Source organism: Stegodyphus dumicola, chromosome 6 (genome assembly GCF_044657685.1).
Source record: "Stegodyphus dumicola isolate Sdum_Otavi_A_Nest chromosome 6, ASM4465768v1".
Lineage (NCBI taxonomy): Eukaryota > Metazoa > Arthropoda > Arachnida > Araneae > Eresidae > Stegodyphus > Stegodyphus dumicola.
Window position 1 is genome coordinate 219813321 of NC_140773.1, and position 21382 is coordinate 219834702.

General features: G+C 31.4%; 1 protein-coding gene and 1 long non-coding RNA gene across 2 annotated transcripts in view; one reads left to right on the forward strand and one right to left on the reverse strand.

Moving 5' to 3' along the window:
* The window catches only part of LOC118184170 (solute carrier family 35 member G1-like), a 167799-nt gene that overhangs the window by 26193 nt on the left and 120224 nt on the right, over positions 1-21382 (forward strand). The window lies entirely within an intron of this gene.
* On the reverse strand, positions 1695-14251 carry LOC118203038 (uncharacterized). The gene is made up of 2 exons (XR_015041835.1): positions 14093-14251; positions 1695-4110 (listed from the first exon to the last, which is right to left on the reverse strand). It is a non-coding gene; the product is annotated as an uncharacterized LOC118203038 (long non-coding RNA).

Consider the following 21382-nt stretch of genomic DNA (forward strand, 5'->3'; position numbering starts at 1 on the left):
GAATTGTAAGGAATAAGGAGTTTAGTGTTAAGGTAGGATTTAAAATTTTCAGAATAATTTCAGATCTTTATTAAGAAAGTAGCACAACTAGGGTGCAAAACGCATTAAAAAAAGACTTATTTTTTACCTGAAATAACAGCTGGAAAGAAATGAAAGTACTTTTTTATTCTAGTTTATTTTTTATAGAGTTATCAGATGCCTTTTCCCCTGTATACGTACAACTATATTTCTAGAAATTTTATTTCCTTGACAGAATTAAACATAGAATAAAATGAAAATAATATATTAGTAAATATCAATAAAAATTAGTCATCTGGAATTGTATTTGACTACAAATTCTACATACTTCCTTCTTACAGTTTAAAATTAATGTAACAAACACGTCTGTTTCAATTAAAATAAGATTAGAAAATTTCAAGATATTGATTTTAAAATATAAACGGAAGTAATATTAATTGACAAAGTATTTTATCTTCAAAACGAATATTCTTTAGTTTATGATGAAAAAGCTTAGTATATTATATAACAGACTTTAGAGCTTTAGCACTTTTCTACGATAATTGCAAATATTTTCCTTTTTTTGTGTGTATGCGTGCATGCATTTTGGAATAGGTGGCAAAGATTTCACAACACAAATAGAAAAAGCACTTTTTTATTCAACATATTATACACATTCTGCAGAAAATATTCATTTAAAAACAATGAATTACAAGCTTGAAAATATTAAGAAAAGATAGGTTAGTTTCACTCTCTTATTTTGTACCTTAAACACATAACATATTTCATTTCTGCTACATACATAAACTATTTTTTTAATGTTTTCAATTTCCGTTGCTTAGTTAAATTATTGCTTAAAAGATTATCATTTAACTTTTTGCAGTAATTATTTAGAAAAATATTTGTTGATGACTGTATGATATTTTTCAAAATAATTTGAGGGTTATGAAGGTTTGCACAGTCATTCAGTTCCAAAAAATTTTTTTCATGAAGTAAATTTAAAGTAATTTTACACACTGTATCTCGTGGATTAGCCGAAAATAAAAATTTTTGCTCATATTCGTCTGAAATTAGTTTCTTCACCACAATAAAATTATATATAACAGCATGTAAAATATGAGGATGAGGATAGTGGAGAGACGACTTTCGTGACGTCAGAGCGTTCAAGCAACCCTGAGCCTTGGCATTATATGTAGGAGGTACTGGTTAAGCTCACCCTTTATTATCTCAAACTAAGAACACAGAGAGTCTTTTTCGCGAGCTTACAGGAAACTTGGCCTCCACTTGGGCTTAAACTCAAGATACGAAAATAAGAAACTAATCTAATGCTAAACTAAACTTAACTTAGCCGAAGCTGTTCAAACTTAGTTGTTCTAACTTAGTTGGTCCTTAATTAAATTAACATTCGAATATTAGTAGGCACATACAATACGGCTGAGCGTAGTTAGCTTTAAACAAGGAAGGAGCCTGATGGCAAACACGCGCCACTAAGGACTCCTAACCTCTTCTGAAGTAAGCGAAACTTACCTTTAAATACTCTTTCTACCTCATTTACATGCGATGCTATACTAAAAACGTATTCTGGTAGGGAATAGTAAGTGCAAACGAGAATAGACAGTAAAGCATGTTTAAAAATTAAAATATCTGTTAGAAATTAAAAATAACCCCTACAAACTCACAGTGTAGAGTTATTAGCGTTGTTTTTTTTTTTTTTTTTTTTTTTTTTTTTTTTTTTTTTTTAAGTAGGGGACATGAAAAATGTGCAATGCTCTCTCCGATACACTAACCCTAGACCTTTCGAATATGCCTCGAGTATGCGTAAGAAATTGCCTTATATAGCCCCCTTCTAAAGGGCGACTGGGGATTAAGAGAACCAGTCGCCAAATCCTGGTGGTAATGAATTATTGTCCACCACCTTTTAGTTCGGGGGCCACTTGTAGAGTCATTAGACTTTTTTTATGGTAATTTAGTGAGATATCGGCAAGCTGGTTTTGGCGACTTATTTTGTCGCCACATTTGTTAAGCAATCGCCAAAAGCCGCCGATTTTGGCGACTATTTGGTGAAATTTTGGTCCGGTCTTTGAATCACTATAGTATGTATTAAAATTGAATAAATGTATTCCTTTCCAATAATTTAGAGCAGCAGAAAGTACTAGAAATATCTCGGCGGCCGGTTGAAATCTGTTTAAGGCCGAAGAGAGATCATCTGCTCTCAGTTGTTTATTTAGCTGCTGTTGTTATTGTTGCGGGTTCAGTGTGAGATCGGATTAGCTTTCCCTTTAGATGCGCTTTGCATTGCATGGTATTTAACGTTCTTAGTAGTTTGAAGGTGTAACTACTGATTATACTGTATGATACTGTGAACACTTGTATGACTATTTCTGCTCAAAATTCCAGAGTTCTGAAATATTTCTTTTGATGAAAATAAACACCCGTGTATTTCATCATTTAGTATTACATTAAACGGGTTCGAATGACTGCACATGAATGGTATTTGAAACATTCATGCAGAATTTGAATACAATATTCCATATTGCTTATACTTTCGATATACAAAAGTTAAACTTTTGTAATTTCTACAAAAATATTCGTGCAAATATTTTCGAACACGCGACCTGTACTTGAAGATGTTATACAGAAAATCAAATCAGTTGATAATTTTTTTTTATTTTTAATTGCCTTTAAATGTTTGGCACATTTTGAACAGTAATCTTATTTCAATTGATACTACATTAAATACACAAAGTTCAAAATAACTTTTAACAACTAGAAGAATAATATTCTTTAAATTAACACAAACATGCATTTTGTGTAATCAAAATGATCAATTATAATAATTATCAAAACAAATTGAAAACTTCTGTATAATAACTGGTGCCACAAAATCATTCAGAGAAATTAGAATTTTGTATTTTATACGTAGTGTAAATGAAGAAATTATAAACTTAGTAATATACATAAACTAGGATTCTTCAAAGCAGTAACCATTTTAGTCTTTTTTTCATTGTTGTGTCTTCTGGAATTTCTTCAAGCCATTTCTTAATGCCAATTATTCCTATGCAAATTATGACAAGCAGTGCTTCTCCTATGTTGTAAAGATTTGGGTAGGATTTAAAAAATACCATTTGATATACCATAGCAACGATGATATCCATAGCCGCCTTCGTTACTGATACAATACTTATATGTTCGATCTGTACTGCCAGTAAGAGTGCAAGGTGCCCTAAGAAACAAATAATTCCAAACAACGTAATTAGTAAAGGATCGTACCCACAACGGGGCCAAGAACAGGATGATATCGTAGCAGCAATTGTTGCATTTTCTAACACTCCTATAAAACCAGAGAAAATTAAAATTACTGAGAAATGAATGTCCTTCAATTTTCTTGTCCATACGTAACTTACAGACATGAAGATTACACTACTTACAACACATAAAAGTCCAGTTAGGAAATTCACGTTGAATTTAGTAACTTCTCTTTTCTTAATGAGCTCAAACATGTCAATGGACAGAAGCACTCCGCATAGTGTTAATATTGTAGCAAATATCTGGATACGTCCACAGGGTTCTTTCAGGTACATCCTTGCAGATATTCCTACCACTGCCGGGGTCGTCGATATAATGATGGCCACCTCAGTCAGAGGGAGGTACTTGAATGCCATTAGATAAAGGAAAAGTGAAGTGGAGGTAAGAAAAGATAGTATGATCAAAGATAAGCGGTATTCTTTGGGTCCCAAAATATTCTTCTTGCAATAAATGGCAACAGGCAAACTGAACACCAGGAGCCCAGCATGTCTAACAATCGACATTTGTGCTGAGTTTACATAAGTAATCTTTTTCATTATGACTGATGCGAGCATAAGGAAAATGCTGCTTATTAAAACGTAAAACAAGGCCAAGAAAGATTTGTAATTTATGCTGGGAGGTACTACTTCCTCTTTTTCTTTAGGATAATAAGTAGACGAAGACTTACTAATAATAGACTCTGTTGACAAAGTGGGCGCTTGCTGAATGTTTGTTACACTATACTTCGCTTTTCGAAACATGCTGAAACAGATCTATCTGTACTTTGTCTTTCAAATAAGTTTCTTGTGTTTTTCTCTAATATGTTTCCTGCAAGAAAAGAGCTTTTTTAGGAACGTTTAAATTTGAAACAGTAAAATCAGAGATAGATTTTCTTACATTTCCATTTTCATGCATAAAGGGAGATTAAATTTTTATGTAAGAGTTAAAAATATATGCTTTAAATTAAAAAAAACTGCATTTTTGTTTTAAAACGTTTTTGAAGTTTGATATTTGCTCGTTAAAGCAGACTAAAATGATGGTAGAAGAGAATTAAAATATCACACTAAATGATATTTTAATTATCTGACAATTATTCGATAGGAATTTTAGTATATTTTACCATTCAAATATTAAACTAATGTGTCGAATATTGTTTACAATGAAATTAAAGAAATAGCTTTTAAAAAGTTGTCAAATTCATTTGAAACAAAATCATTTCAAATATTATTCTTGTACACCGAAAGTTTAATTTATTTCTGTAACTGCTGCTATAATGTGTAGAGTAAATATTATTTTATACTAAGCATTATTTTAAAAACACATGAACTTATGAAAATGTCCTTTGAAGTGTTAAGCAAATGATTAGAATTTCAGGACCAAATGATGTCTCAGGGTCATTTAACATGCATGGAAAGGAATTTTCATTTTGAATTTAATCCTTCGGCGTTTGCGGGATTAAGCAATTCTTTTTTCTCAAATGCGCACAATGTCTGTCAGTGATAAATTTGTAATGCGAGCTGTTTTCGTTTGCACCTGTTGCGGTGCGCAATTAGAATGTGAGCCAAGCTCGTTGATGACCATCAAAAGGTTAAAAGGCTCGATGTCCTAATTCAGAGGCAATTTTATCTGTATTTTCTCGTTTATGAATTCAAATTGTTTACAAAGATGCTTTTTGAGATTCATTTGATGGCGCTGAGAACTAATATCAAATTTAAAAATGAGTCGCATCATAATTCTAAGAGAAAATTAATCCAACAAGTACTACTATATTAGCCGCCATATAGGCTGGAGAAATATGGTGGTTGCTCCATATTGGCAGTGGTGGATCAGAGAAAGCGCATATAATCAGTATAAAAGCTCAGAACGTCAAAAACGCCCAAATGCTGGAAAAGATCGTGCAATCAGAATGGACCCTGCAGCATCAGTGGTATCAATCTTTTTCATTTAAAGGTATTTAACACCCTCTATGCAGTCTTTAGCATCGAGGTATGGCATTCATAGACGATCGACAAAGCTGGAATTAGGTATCATTGTCCATTAATGAGATTAACACATCTTAATATTAACAAAGCTGTTTGTATCGATGGCTCGAACTTAAGTATCTTTAAGTGTCTGATTGGAGATAGGTTATTGGGTGAGTTAATACCCTTCCATAACCTCAGAATTGCCCAAACTTCTTTCTGAAAATAAGAGAAAATTAGTTAATCATTTACGAAATTTGCGACGAAATCCTGAAAATAAGTCATAAACAACTTACTGACTTTATGACACATAAAATATTAGTAGATTTTATGGCTGCCAGAGCAGGATTTACCGCTTACTAAAATGTAATTTACTGCTGCTATTTTTGATGCTGTACTTTGGTTCCTTCAAAATTATAATCATTTGCATATTTCCTCAGAGGACATATATATGAAGAATATCATGCCGAATCAAGGTTTGGGAGCCTTCTTTTTGTTGAAATGAAACGAAACCTTATTCTCTTCGAAAATTAAACTTGTTCACCTTTGGTTCCATCCAATGCTTTATTTAGTATTTTAAAAGAAGAAATAATTAACGAAAGAAAAGTCTTTAATTGTCTTTTATTTTCCCATGAATTTTTACTCTACGTATATGTGTCTGAAGTGTTTCTTTCATTCAGCATTCTGGTGTAAAATCGGATTTGATTTTATTACCCTTTACTGCATTATTGTCTTCTAGAAGCTTTCAATGGTTTATTAATAATCTACGATACTTTCTTGATTATTGCTACTAGGGGCTATATTTTAATATAAAAACTTTCTAAAAAGTTATCTAATTCTGTGTTTGTAACTACCGATGCCTCGAATGGAACTCGTAAATTTCGTAAAATGCCCGATTACCATGTAACAGGAACCAAATCACATCAGTTTTAAGACAATTTTAGAAATAGAGTGGGCATTTTGTAGTCCACAATCACATTATTTTAATGTAGAAATAACAGAGAAATAAATGCTTATTTCAAATTAAATATGTTGTAGTTTGTGCTATGAAATCTTATTATAATGTTACGAATGTTGCCATTAAAATTTTAAAACATTTTTTATACAATGTTAGAAATACCATATTTATTCGTTTTTTTTTTTTCTTTTAATGTGTGTGTATTAATTCATTTTACCTGTAAACTTAATACGGAAAAATTTTGCAGTGTTACATATCTGAATTAAGATGTTAAACGAAGACCTTCATTTTAAAAAAACGCGCTTGTATGGTTTACTAATATTACCGTATTATAGTTTTTGAAGTAGGCAAGAAGAGTTATTATTTTCAGGACATTTTTCCTTGCTCATCACTCACTGACACATTTCACTTTGCTACTATCTATATGAAGGGTTGTCAACCAGGGGAAAATTTACCTGATAGAATTTCATAGTTTCATGGGAGGAAAAATACGGTCAACCATTTATTTAGCGTTCATTATTTAGTTTTATTTTATGCATATAAAAATATCTGACGTGGACGCCATATGATTACCTTGTACGGCCTGTTAAAATATGAATATCTTTTGCTGTACTTCATTTAGACTTATTTCCTCTAATTCCATTACAGATATATTTCTAATTAAATCAATTTAGTTGTCATTTTGCGGCAAGACAAAACTACGTAAAAATTCAATCTGCATTAAAAATTGTGAAACACAGAAAAACTTAAAATCTCAAATAAAGTTCAAAATAGTTTTATAAAAAGCAATTTTTACAGTTAAAATTAGAGTTTCTACGCAAAAACAAGCTATTCAGCCACCGGGCAGGAAAACTGATATTTCAGTGCACAAATTTTAAAGTAAATTTATGGTCACACTGAAGAAAAGACACTGAAGTTGGTACACAAACTGACTTAATTCACTATCTACCAAGAGTTTCAAATGTAAACCAATGGGGGGCTCGTTAAACTTAGCAGCACTTAAACTTTTGAATTGTTGACAGTTCTACAATTATTACATGCAGATTAATTAAAGGCATGAAATTCTTAATCGGAATATAAGAAAAACATAATTCAATCACTTTTAAAGCACAAAAAATGTACAATTTACCGGCATATAAGAATAAAAAACTGGACTTGCTGAGCCGGATAACAGAGTGGCAGTATATATACCTCAAATTTTTCACGATTGCAATGCTTCCTTTACTTCGTTCAAGGAAGTAAAAACTACTTTTATTCAATTTTATTATTTTAGTATTTATCAGCATTTTCTGCACTTTATGTTGTTTAATTAATAAAATGCGTTAAAAATAATCTAAATAAATGTATATGCATTTTTCAAGTTTTGTAAACTGGGCGAAATGATCATATAACAATGGTGAAAGGGGTGCATGAGGGAGATAAAAAGGTAGAGAACCCATGATCTACACCTTTGCATTTGTTACTACCTATAAATAAATATGTATTTTTAATACTTGATAGCTTTTGTAAATATCTGAAATGTAACGTTTACTTAGTAAGACAGTTCATGCATCCAACCAGTCGTACATATGTTTAATGGAGTTTCAGTTTGAAAACTTCGCTAATATTTTTCGTGAGAAATGCACTGACAGATGTTAATAATTGAGTCAAATTACGCCTCTGTTTTATCATTTTCTCTCACTATTTGCATTGTTATATTTCAATTTTAAAGTTCTTTTTTAGTTAATTTAGAACACCTTCTTGCCTCTCTTTTATTCGAAGAAACTGCCTCTTTGATTCATCATCCGCGTGACTTTGTTCTTGATTGCTTCTTTCATAAAACGCTCCCATCATTTCCACTTTCACTGTAAAATAAATAAGTAAATAAATATATCTGAATGCATCTTAAGCATGGTTTATAACATTTAGCTTTCAGTAGTTTTCGGTATATTAAGTAAATATTGAGGTATTCTCTCATGATCTGAAGATCCCATAATCGTACAAATCAGCTGATAGTTCTTTTAGATGGGATGTGACTGTGCTTTTCAAATTCTTAACCTCTTCAAGGCGAAAACGCCCGAGACGTCTATAGTGCAGCATAGACGTCTCGGGCGTCAGGTGCAATTTTCTCAAATGCATTGTATCAGTTTATTGCAGATAGCTTGTCCTAAAAGGCTATTGGAAGCTGCTTTTTTGTTAGGGAGTAGGAAGGAGGGCATTTGAAATCTTCGCATCTCCTTTTTGCGTTAGTTTTAAACAGGTGAAGTCAGAGCAGGTGAAACATAGTGACGTCAGACTACTGTTAACCGGAGTCGTACAAAGGAATGAAATAGCCCTTCTTTTTAACCCTTATTTCAATGAAGTTACCTTGACAACTCGAATTTAATTCACTGCTTTTAATTAGTTTAAGGATAAGACCTTTTCTTAGAAAGCTTTGTTTCTTTTGAAAAGATTCATAGAGTTAATATATCATCAAAATTTTGGATTGTACGTTCTTAAACTTTGTCTTAGCCTCATCATTTTGTACAGCCCTTAGCAGACGATTACAATATGAGTTTCATGAATTATTTGAAAATGCTACTTCATAAAAGTATAATAAATAATTAAGCTTTTTTCGTTCTTAATTGGAACGATGAGTTTTTCAACACCAAGGAGCAGAGCCAGATTTAGGCTTGCTAAGACCCTAAGCAATTTGAGATATGGGGCCTTTTATAAGTCTGTTATAATATATTTTAATGCTATTTATACTATATTGTAATTTTTTGGGGAGCCCCCGAGAAAGTGGGAGCCCTAAGCTACAGCTTGTGTAGCTTGTAAGAAAATCCGACCCTGCCAAAGAGGTAAGAAATGAAATAATCCTCCCGCGTATATCCCCAACAATGAAAATGAAGCTATGAAACGTCACGGTGTGATATCAGGACTTATCATGGCCGCTGCCACAAGTGGACTTCTGGTTGGTTTTGTTTACATTCTTGCCGTTGTCTACATGTTAGCTCTTCATAAGTGAACGCTTATAATTATCCCGTTAAAATTTTAATACTTAATATAAAGGCTTCTCTATTTAGTATATAGAAAAGCCACAAGGACTGCAACTATAACTATTTCATATTTAATAAATCTAGGTACATGAAAATATGTAAATGGTAACTTTAACACAAATATATACATGGTAAGACATGGAACATCAGAGGAACTTTCAATGGTATTTTAAGCAAATTATGCCTAAAGACACTTTTCTGAGCCAGCGGACGTTAATAATTGCTTTCAAATTCAGTGAAATTTTATTTAACAGTACGTTTCCTAGTCTTACTCGTGAGCTGTAGACACAATAACGTTACGTTGTCATGATAACGTTTGAACGTTACGTAACCATGATAATGTTATCATTTCCTTGGCTTCACTTTTGGGACGTCAGGCTTACTCCATCTATCCTAGCGTCTTTGTTCAATACTACCATTTCATCAACTGGATCGTCTGTAGTTGTTGCCAACAGATGAAAACAAACTCGTGAGCTCGTAACAGCTATCAAATCTTTGTACAACAGTAGAGACTCTGACGCGGGAAACATCGTACCTATGCGGAATGGCAAATATCCAACTAAACGCATTGAAAATTGTTGCATTTACCGATCGCTGTTGGAAATTATTAATAGCAACCGATTCATGTGATAAATTCTCATAAATTATTTACTTTACTGTAAATGAATTGCATAAATTATTGACTTCACTTTGCTCATAAATTATTCACTTATTGGGTGATTATTAATAGACACAGTGCTTATTAGTTAATAAATATGTGATGTACTTATATATGGTATTATGATGTATGTGATGTATGTGATATATTATGACATCATTTACATCATAATACCATATATAATACATCACATTATGATGTATAATATTATGTATATTATGATGATTATATTATATTATGATGGATTATATTATATTATGATGTATGTGATATGTTATGATATATGCGAGTATTGATATTATGATGTATGATGTATACTATATTATGATGTATGTGAGTACTCAGTATGCAAGCTTGGCATATGTAAAAATATGTTATATTTTTCTTACATTTTAATGTAAAATTAATTAACGTGCAATACTAATATCCTAGGTTATATGTAAATATTTGCCAATATACTTTCATGCATAGCATTACTATTACATTTTCCTATATGCATAAAATTTGCTTTGCAAAGTTTGCGTAAAAAATATGCTTCTCATTCATCTTTCAGTTGACGGTTTTTGCAATAAAATGTGTTAAACATGCAGTGTCGCTCAATCGGGATAGTGGTTAGCGACGCTGACTGTCGTACCGAAAGGCCCGGGTTCGAATCCAGGAGAAGGCATGTATGTTTGTAAATGTATAGTGTCTGTGCGGCATGGAGGCACTATAAATATGTGGCGAGTCGAGAGGTTGGTGATAGGGAAGACGATTTGGAGACACTTGGACCCTTCCCCTTCGGGGTGCTCTCCATCAAAATGCGGTGGAGTGAGCAAAAAGCCTGCGCAATCATGCACCCCTTACCATGATGAATTTCGTGAGCTTCTTCTGATGTTACCGTCAGATAAGTGAGATAATTCACAACAACAGTAACAACACATGCAGTATTATACATTAATCATACATTACAATACATTAACCATGCAATAGAATACATTATTAATCTTACAGTATAACATATTAACTACGTATTATATTGCATTAACTTTACATTATAATACTACATTAACTTTGACATGATACATTACTGTTAGTTCGGCTACAGTATCCAGAAAATATCACGGAAAACTTACTTGTCTCTCAGTGTAATATGTTAAAATAATTCTTCGCAATTTTATTACGATACATTTTAATTCGTATTAAGCAGCTGGTAATGGTATGCATAGTTAATGATAGTAGGCGCATATTGGGAAATAAATGAGCCAGTAATATATATTAACATGATTGAGTTTTAGAAAATATCGAGGCTACATCTTCGTTTCATTTTTAAAACCAATAGTACAACATGAAAATCATCATTTTTAATCCTATGTTATTGCAGGTAATCGTAAAAAATGGCTATCAGTTTTATTTCCTTGCGTAGTAATTCTAGATATATGCTTCCAAAGGTAATATTTTAAAAAAATAAATAAAGAAAGAATTTTAAGAAAAATGTTTAGATTTAAGGGACGGAATGGTTCCTTTAGAGGGTGTTCGTACATTTTTTAGACGATTTTTCGTTGTATTTAACGAAATATTTTACGGAAAAGTTTTGTGCTTTAAGTATTCTATTTGATAAATCTTATTCTTCACTGTTTTTGTACATCGTAATTTCCAAGGCAATGAAGTCTTTTGTAGCATCAAAAGAGGTATTTTATCCCATTCCTCTTGGAGAGCTTTCCAAAGTCCAATGAGGATTGTAGGTCGACGTTTGGACAATCCGCTTTTTTTAAAAATCCAAAAGCGAAAACATCCATCAGGAGATTAAGTAGGGATATAAGTGAAGTTTTGATACCCCTTTCATGTTCTCTTTTCCCCAGGAAATTAACAGTGGATTTTTGACGTGTGGCTACTTGCTTTGTTTTGATGCAGTTCTATTGATTAATGGCACTGTGGGTAAAGAGGTGATATTTCATGTTTGAAACTTGGGTGTAAAATACGTTCCCGATAATATATGGAGTTGATCTTAGCATTCTTCTCCACTCTCTTTATTTTTATTTTCCTTTATACGAGAAAACAACAATGATAAATCCCTCTGGAAAATTAACTTTCTATTCTTTCAACCATGTTTTAAGATTTTTTTCTCCACTTTGATGATAGTTAATGAAATCTTTTTATTGCGATTATTTAGATATACCCAAGATTCATCTACCGTGGTACATTTTTTCATTTTTGTGGGGATAAATGTTTTTGTTTCGCCTTTTTAAAATTTGAATCAGCATTAATCACTTTGTTTTCAGTTGACACTGAGCATTTGAATGACTTTGCAACTGTCCTTTGACTTGGAAGATTTTTTTTAACGTTAAAGATCTTACCTTTGAAAATTTGAAAAATTCTTTTTTTTCCCTTGGATATGTATTCGGAACATGTTTTCCACTTGAAGCCAAACTTTGACGTTTCTTTCCTCTCTTGTTGAAAATATTACCTATCGTAGGCCTAGCTATTAAAAAAAACCATGGCTTTCAAGCCTTTTTAAGAACTAGATACGAATAATTTTCTTCGGAAAGAGCACAAACTTCTTTCCATTGCTTCTTTAAAAGGGTTATTTTGCATGAAAACAAAAATGTCAAGTAGTAGACGATAATTTATACTTTAAAAAATATAGTTGCAGTTAAAACAAAAATTTTCAAATATACGACTTTTTTATAGGGGAAAAATCGTCTAAAATATATGCAAACATTTTCTGCATAAACTCATCTAATTTTTTATACGAAAATCATGTAGCAAAACGTTAATCAGTAAAATGTTTATTATGATTAAATAATGTGACTATGAAACAGTGTGAATATGCACAAGGAAACAAACAAGAAGAAATCTATTGACTTACTTTCTAGTTTCTGCTACTAATTAATTTCGGTAAGATTTTCATTCTATTTAAGCGGCAGATATAAAATAATAATTCTTTTTTGGGGGGGGCAGTTAATGGTTTGATAAACGGCTTGATTGAAACAGCCTGGGTTATAAGCACATTTTTTGCCTAGGCTGTCTAGCACCCTCTTCCTTTCATTTTATGAGACTAAAATAACATTATGAGAAATTATGAGATAATTTAGGTATCTCTTAGAACTGAAATTTTCAGGCCCAATCTTAGCGGGCCTAAAGGGTAGGCCCTGATTCCGTATTATACAAATCAGTACTTATTTGTTAACTTTGTGGCTACTTCTCTGAAATAATTAAATGCATATTGCATGTAAGGAATTTTTCTTTAACTTAGTTTACCTGATGGGAGAAATCAGGGATGCATGCGGTCCATAAGCGGATACCTACTATATTGTTTAAAATTATTACTACAGTTTAATGACTATACACTTTCTGATGCAGAGATATCTTCATCTATTCTTATTACTGATGTAGAATGCAATATAAACAGTGCATAGGCGTACAACATGTTCTAGTTATCTGATAACACGTTATTGAAATTGACTTACTCACTATTGATTAACCTGTCATTTCGCATGAGCATTCATAGTGGTTTCATTAAATTGCATTATATTTTAAGGGCATGCTTATTTTATTGAAAAATATATTCAAATATATTCTAAATTTTGTTTACGTGCGAAATTTTCCATTTGATTTTTGTGCTGTTGTTTTATCTGTTCATAATATTTAAAAGGTAATTTTAAATAAATGTAATTAATATCTCGAGGGGGGGGGGCAGAAAATAAAAACTTGGTTATTATTTCAGAGTATATTTCCTTTGACTAAAAGAAAATTGTCTTATGACGTCCGACTTCCAAATTCATTTTTAGATTCAACTATTAAATCATAATGAACCTTTTATCGACAGCACATTTTGCTCAACGAGGATATATAAAATATTAATTTTGTTACAGAATAATACTACTCCAGTGCTGAAGCTCTTTTGATGAAATGCTCTAACTTTGAGAGGCTTTTAATAATGCGACTGAGTCTTGGTGAGGAATAATAAATCATTAACAATCCTGATAAGCATTTTATATATTTTTTTAGAATATTTATATTAGTTTACAGAATATAAAATGCATGCAAATTTAATTTTCCAAAACTTATTTTATAACAGAATAGCAATATAAACATTTAACAATTATTTAATTTCAGATTCATGTTTTGCTTGTTGTAACTATATCTGATGATTACTCGTATTTATTTAAAATTCAAAAGCTCAAATAATGAAAAATTAAGTAGATTGCGATAAAATGAATAGAATTACACTTACCTATATTTCAAGTCAGAAATATTTTAGTATTCATGTATCCATGGAAGTCTCGTTTTGACTTAAAAAACTTTTTATGATTTCGCGACTACTCTTTATGGACGCTATTTCAGATATTGAAAGAAAATCATTTTCGCCACGTAATTTCAAACTTGTGATTTATTTTCGGGATGTGCTGACACAGCCGTTCAACAGCTGAACAAACTGACTTTAGTAATCGCTAAAGCACGGTTTGATTTAATTTAGCCTGAGAATAAAAGGTAAAAAATATTGCTATTGTTACAATTTATCCATTCATTAATTGCTGTTAATTAGGATTCATGTAGAATTTTATATCTTTTGCTTTGCAGTTTTCTTTTCTTTTAATTTAGCAGTTTCCTCCTTTTGTCCTTAAAATCATAACATGCTAACAGTAATCAATCTTTTTTATATATGTTAATCTTGAATTTACTATTTTAATTTGCTATATACATAATGCTAATGCAAGAACAAAAGTTCAAAATAAAGGATTGTGGCGTTCTACGGGTTCGTGGATTTGGGGTAATTGAAGACAACACTTGATGAAGAATTACTATTCTCTAAGTCCAAACTGTATCAGTTTATTGCTTTAGTTAGTGTTTCATAACATTACTCATCAGCAAATGTTTGGCAGAAAGTGCTTCTTGACGAACAATGCAATCTAGTACAAAACTTATTCTGAATTTTTTCTTCTTTTACTATATTTCTTAACCAGTTAACTGTGATTGACTAGTATACTCGTTATGGAAAAGCGACACGATTTTGTGTATTGACGAGTATACGCGTCATGCGTATATTACGTTAATGAAATGGAAAGATAAGAGCGAGGTTTATTTAAGTACTGTACATAATGACAACGTAATAGAAACCGAGAAAAGAAAAATAATAACAAAGGAACCGGAGCTAGTGATTGATTATAATAAAAAAATGGGTGGAGTGGATATGAGCAATGGAATTACCATAGCGTACTCGTACATGGCTTTATTTCAAGCAAGGAAACGACTCAAAAGTACTACAAAAAGATATTTCTCCATTTCTTAGACATTATGCGTCTGAATGCATTCATATTATATAAAAAAATAATGGAACATGGTCGCGTGTGAACTTTTTGTTCAAATTTATTGAAGACACTTTTGCGACGTATCCAATTGAAAGAAATAAATCGACACAAACTCGGCCATTTAGGCATAATATAAGCCAATTAGGTGGGAACCATGTTCCAAATTATATACCCGGAACATTGAAAAAAAAAAAAAAAACCCTACGCGAAGGTGTTTGCATTGCTACAAACGTAAGAAATCGCGTTACTGGTGTTCCATTTGCAAAGTCCCATTGTGTGTATAGTACCTTGTTTCGCTGAATATCCCTCCACAGGCAAGAATTTAAATTCTTACTTTTATATGTATAACATTTAATTGAATTGATTGCGTGTCAGCTTAATATGTATGTAATATATGCTTATGTTAACCCAATAAGTAAATATTAGTAATAAAATTTTCACTTTTATAAAATAAACCCATCTTTTTCATCCAATATCTTACCAGCGCAACTTACTCTGTAATTGATGAATATACTCGTCATGGCTCGATTCTGGCAACACAAAACGGTGCGCACTCTTAAACGAGAGCGCCACAGTTAACTGGTTAATTTGTCAGCTACTCTACTTTTTTACCAACCATTTGTCAGGTTTAGAACTACACAGGAGCTAGAAAAGAGACAGAGAACATCGTGCAGCGCATCAGCAAGATTTTGAAAATTCTCTTTCTGGTTGTGCACTGTTGCATGTTTTGCATAAGCGCAAAGAGAATTGTTTTGTCGCTTTTGGGGCTATACGTAAAAATGACTGGAAGAGTCCACATAAGAGCCTTGCTGTTCAAACTGCAGTTATTATCGAAACCGTTCAAAATTACATCATAATGCAACGTCAGAGTGTTCATAATCGCTGTTTACATGTAGATGTGATGGTGCAACGAAGTAGTATGCTGGAATCTGGTTATCTGTATAATGATTACTTCGCATTTACAGATAAGTCTAAAAATTATAGACTTGATAATATTTCTAAAGCACTTTTAGTAGTAGTTTTGTACTCTCAGTTTCTTAGCAAGAAGATTCTCTGGTATGTTTACAGATCATTATTTATTGCATTGTGAATTTCAGTCCCTGCGTAACTGCGCAGTGCAAAGCAGTTTATTCTGTTACTGCACGGAACTAGATTAGGTATATTCCAGTTGAGTCTTACCACGTAAAGCCTGAGATTTATTGCTACATGCTCGAAAGCGTTTAGAAATTTATCTGTTACGTGTTTGACACAGAGAAAATGGAGTAGAGCAATTTCTTCTCTCCTTTATTACACACAGCACAAAAATTAATAGCGATTTCATCGAGATGATTTGAGACATGTTTACTAGAACAACTACAGGATGGGCGTAAATTTTATCAGTTGGTTGGCAATCGCTAATAATTATTTTTTGCGGTTTGAACTTCTTGCAATTGCTTTCACAAAATCCTTGCTTGAAACACGAAATTGCTAGGTGCTATTGAATTAAATTTTTGTTGAGGCTCCTTGTTATGTGTGCAATTTTGATGAAATCTCTCATTCGGGACAAAACGAAATTGATTTCTTTTCTTTTCGCCAACCTTTTTCTGTATAAAAAGGGCTTAGAAAATAAAAAAACCGAACAGTAGATATACCCCAAGTAATCTCAGCAATATAATTTCTTTTTAATCTTATCCATATCCTATATGTAATGTAATATCACACTGGTTAATGCATAATTATTCGTCAGTTATTTCTTTTTATGTATACGTTTGGCTGCACGCCTAGGACCTGAAGAGTATTTTGCAATTTTTTAACTTTTTCATGGTGACAGTATAACTCCTTATTCGACGACATAAGGCTTCGATATAAGGCATTTTGAAAGAGCGGCCAAAATTTTCCCTTTCTTTATTGCATCATGTAGAACTGTGTTCATTAATATTAAATTTGGCGAAATTTATTAACACATTTAGACATTATTATTAATGCTTGACAAAGCTTTTAGTCAAAATATAGTTTGCTTTAATGTGAATTTTTTATTAATTTCATGAATTAATAATTTTGTGAACTTTACTGTTCATTGTTGCATTGAGTTATGGTGTAGAAAAACAACAAAACAATTGATGCAATTTCTTTTAACCTTTATTTAATATTATTAATATATTACCTAATTTCGTTTAAAATTATTGCCAAATCTTCAAAGGAAAATAAATACAACTTTAGTAGGAATTATTCTCTAGTTTTTAATTCTTCCATTTTCTTTCCCATGGAATTTATACCGTAGTGAGTTTCACATGTTCGCTTATTAAATTCAATAAACAATCGAGGTACTTACTAGTATAGATATATAAGAAATTTAGAACTAATTTTTTTTTTTCAAAAACTTCTTTAAATGTAAAATAAGAATTCTAATAATGTTAAAAAAATGTTAAAAGATGTTAAAAGAAAAATATTAATATTAAAAGATAGTTAAAAATGTTAAATAGATTGCTAAAAGTGTTAAAAGATTTTTGGAAAGGTTCGTTTTAAATTCAGAGAAAATCTTAATTTATGATTTTATAAGGTATTTCTCCTCTTTCGTAGCGTGCCTTCGTGGTGTAGTGGTTTTTCACGCTGGGCCGGTATTCCAGATGTCTGCGGTTCGACTCCCGGCGAAGGCGGTTGCTAATTTTTCATTACTCCGCCTCCAAAAAAATCCTAATGTCTCTACAATTTTAGTTTGTACTTTTGCTTTATTTTTCCTTGCTTTGACGAGGACCTGAGTTTTCGGGTGAATTGTTAAGATTAAGAAACTTGGAATGGTTCATCAGCTAATTCTGGATACAGAAAAGCAAGGTTTTTCTTATGAAAGAGGAATTGTAATTGAGTCCGGCGCATCCTGCTCCTGACGACGTTATATCGGAGTTAATTTAATTCCTCTTCTTTTTATTTTACTTTTTGTTTTTTCTTGTGATAGTTTATTTTATTTTTTCTTTTGATATTTAGAGAATTCTTATTCAACATTTAAAGGAATTTTTGAAATTTATTGTTTATGAATTTCAGTTTTGGTCTTGTTACAAATTAGTTCTAAATTTCTTTCTTTGTGTATTTACTAATCAATTTTCAGTGGTACAATATGGGAAAATGCTTAGAATGATTATATTTTTATACAAAAATGTTTTATGTGTTGGATATATATACATAAGATCATTTGAAAGTGAAGATATTTTGCTACTTTACTATCTTCTTGCTTTAATAAAAAAGAGATCTCAAAATACGGTTACTAGTAAACAATTGGTTTTATTTAAATAATAACTTGCAACACCGTAAAATATCAGTAAAGTCGAAAAAGAGGACACTCAGACACTTCGTGAAACCAATAATTACTAAAACAATGTTCATTATATTGTTCTTAAAATTAAAAACTGCAAAGTATCACATTTTGTGATAAAACATGTTTCCTTTTCTTAAACAGTAAGATTCACGCAATAACACTCAACTTATTCTTGCCTTGATCATAAAAGCTTTTCATTATTATTAGAGTACACATTACTATTAGAATTTACGATACTATTAGAACAGATGCACAGACAATGATAAATTCTTTACCCAAAGTTCATAACAGTGAAATTAAAAATCAGTCCATGAGAATAAACAAAAATACGTTCCAACTAAACTATTTTTCAAGTTTCAAGCAGGAATTTAATATAATTTCTCCATACACTGCTTCGTGATGATATTTCACTTTAAGATATAGAATTATAATGGTTGGCATGGAATAATAATTAAATTTTGCTCCATATCGAGTATTGAAATTTTTAAATTAAATATCCAAAATTATGTTTGCTTATTATTTTCTCACTTAGCCTGTGATTATTCACTTAAATTGTTTTTCAGGCGAAGTAATAGCTATTATATTCTTTATGTAATTGCAAATAATTTTAAATAGCTGTTTAGCAAAATTCCGACTATCTCGACTTCACTTAGCCAAAATTCGGCTTAAACAAAACGGTGGATAAAAATAAAATAATTCGTTCGTTCAAAAATGAAGCAATCTGGAAACTTCAGATTATATTCTAAAATCTCCTAAATGTAATAATTAAAGTTTCAAGAAGCTCAAAAGCATTTAACCCGGCGGAATTCGCACCAAGAAAAGTTACTAGAGTAGGCGCGTGGGGTATCACATACCCCAATATTTAAAATACGATAAAAATAGTTTTATTTAGTTTTAAAGATGTTTTTCTTGTTCTCGTGTATTATAAATACGTGAATAATAATTGGGTTTCAAAAAATTAATTTTCAAAATAAACTTAGAGTTAAATGAAAATAATAAAAAAATAAAAATCATGCCTCTAAGTTTCATTGCATCTCTAATACACCATGCTTATTTTATTTCTTCACACTTTGAACGAAATACATTCATGTGTTCTTGGCACAGAATGTTTTCACATTTTAAACATTGCATTCATGTTCTTCTGTCCTTGGCGCGAGGGCAAAAAATTTATCCCATCTTTCATACTTAGTTGTTTCGAATTTCATGTATTCGTTTTGATTCTTCGTCGAAACTTCTGCTTTTGTTTTGCATGTAGTACGTCAGTTTCTTGGTAAAGTATTAATATCTAATCTTTGTTCAATATTTTTATCATTAACTGTAATGCTAAGTCCTTCAAAAACAGACCTCTTTTTCTGGTTGGTGGATCAGCAGTTGAATGTAATATTATTCAAGCATTTATTACAGCAACATTCAGTGCAGGAAAGAAAATTGTCATTGGCCACCTCCTTGTTACTCTGACATTTCATCCCCCATGTCCACTGCTTCTTTAGTCATATTATAAAAACATATATTTCCTGACGTTTTATTTTCTCCCATAGTATCATCTATAGTATGATCGTTATATAATGTTGAAAGCATAAGAACAGTTTTTCCTTTTTTAGGAACATCAGGAATTAATGTTTTATCTTTTTCGAAACCAAAACAGTGTAGAAAATATTCCTAGTTTCATCTTCAGTTTCCGAAATGCAATCTTCATCGCTTTCAAATATTTCTAATATTTCTAATAAATATTTCTAATAAATCTCACAGGTGTTGCATCTCTACTCCAGTTCATAGGGAGTCATTCTTTTTGCCATAATGCAGTTAGAAATTTTTAAGACTTTAATGTCAAGTACTTTGATTATCTGCGAGTAGAAATATTTACTGTTACACTGTAGAAATAAATTTCTGAACTAAATATTCAGTCAGAAAAACACTTACGCGGACAGGCGCGTGGGTTGTGTCATACCCCAGTTCCAACAAAATACCGATAAATCTTTTTCTGAAACACACAGGCAAAGAAAAAGTGGTTCTGAAAGTCAGCCACAACTAGAAACTCAGCTACTGAAAGCAGCACAGAATTTCAGTTTCACAAGTTAGGAATATTCCAATTGTATGTAGGGTTGGGGTATGATACACCCGACGCGCTTTCCCGCGGGTTAAAAAATAATAAATATAAAATTTAAAAGAAACTGTAATTTACTCTTGATACGTAAATATACGTTTAATGCTTTCAACAGTTTTGAATGAAACAATCACAGTAAGCTTATTAGCTCAAAAATTAGCCTCCCAAATTTTAAAGATATGAAATGTAATATTTTATATTTAAAATAAGTTGCTTAGAATGGCAATGCCACAGTCTAAGAAAAGAATAAACTGCTGTATTATTTCGTCGTAAATTAAACCCTTGACACTTGCTGAAAAAATATGTAATTAAGAAAATACATAATTTAAGACGGCTGTAGTGTGTTCACATAAACTTGCAACACGTATTTCCCTGTAATGACAGTATTTTTTATTTTGGAAAGGCCTTAGAAAATGGCCTTGGAAGGGATAATATTTTATTTAAAATCTACAGCAATGTGAGAATATTTTTTTACTAGGAGACTAGTTCTTGAACTGGTAACCCCACTATAAGTGCTTAGCTTGAAACTCATCAGATGTTAAGCTGAAATTCGCGTATCGAGAAAAAATTGTAACTTCCTTTTTAAACTTATGATTTTTATACATTTTAATTAAAAAATTCTTTTTAAACATTTTGAAACATATTGTAAACTCTTTGAGGTGGTAGGTTGCAATTTTAAGTTCTCGATTTGTAATTTTTTTTCCCTTTCCAGATAAAAATTTGGTCCATTTTAATCTGTGGTTCAAAAGCTGCTACAAATTTACACGTCACTTACACCCATTTACAATAAGACGAAATATTAAAAACAGATTTTTCATTATG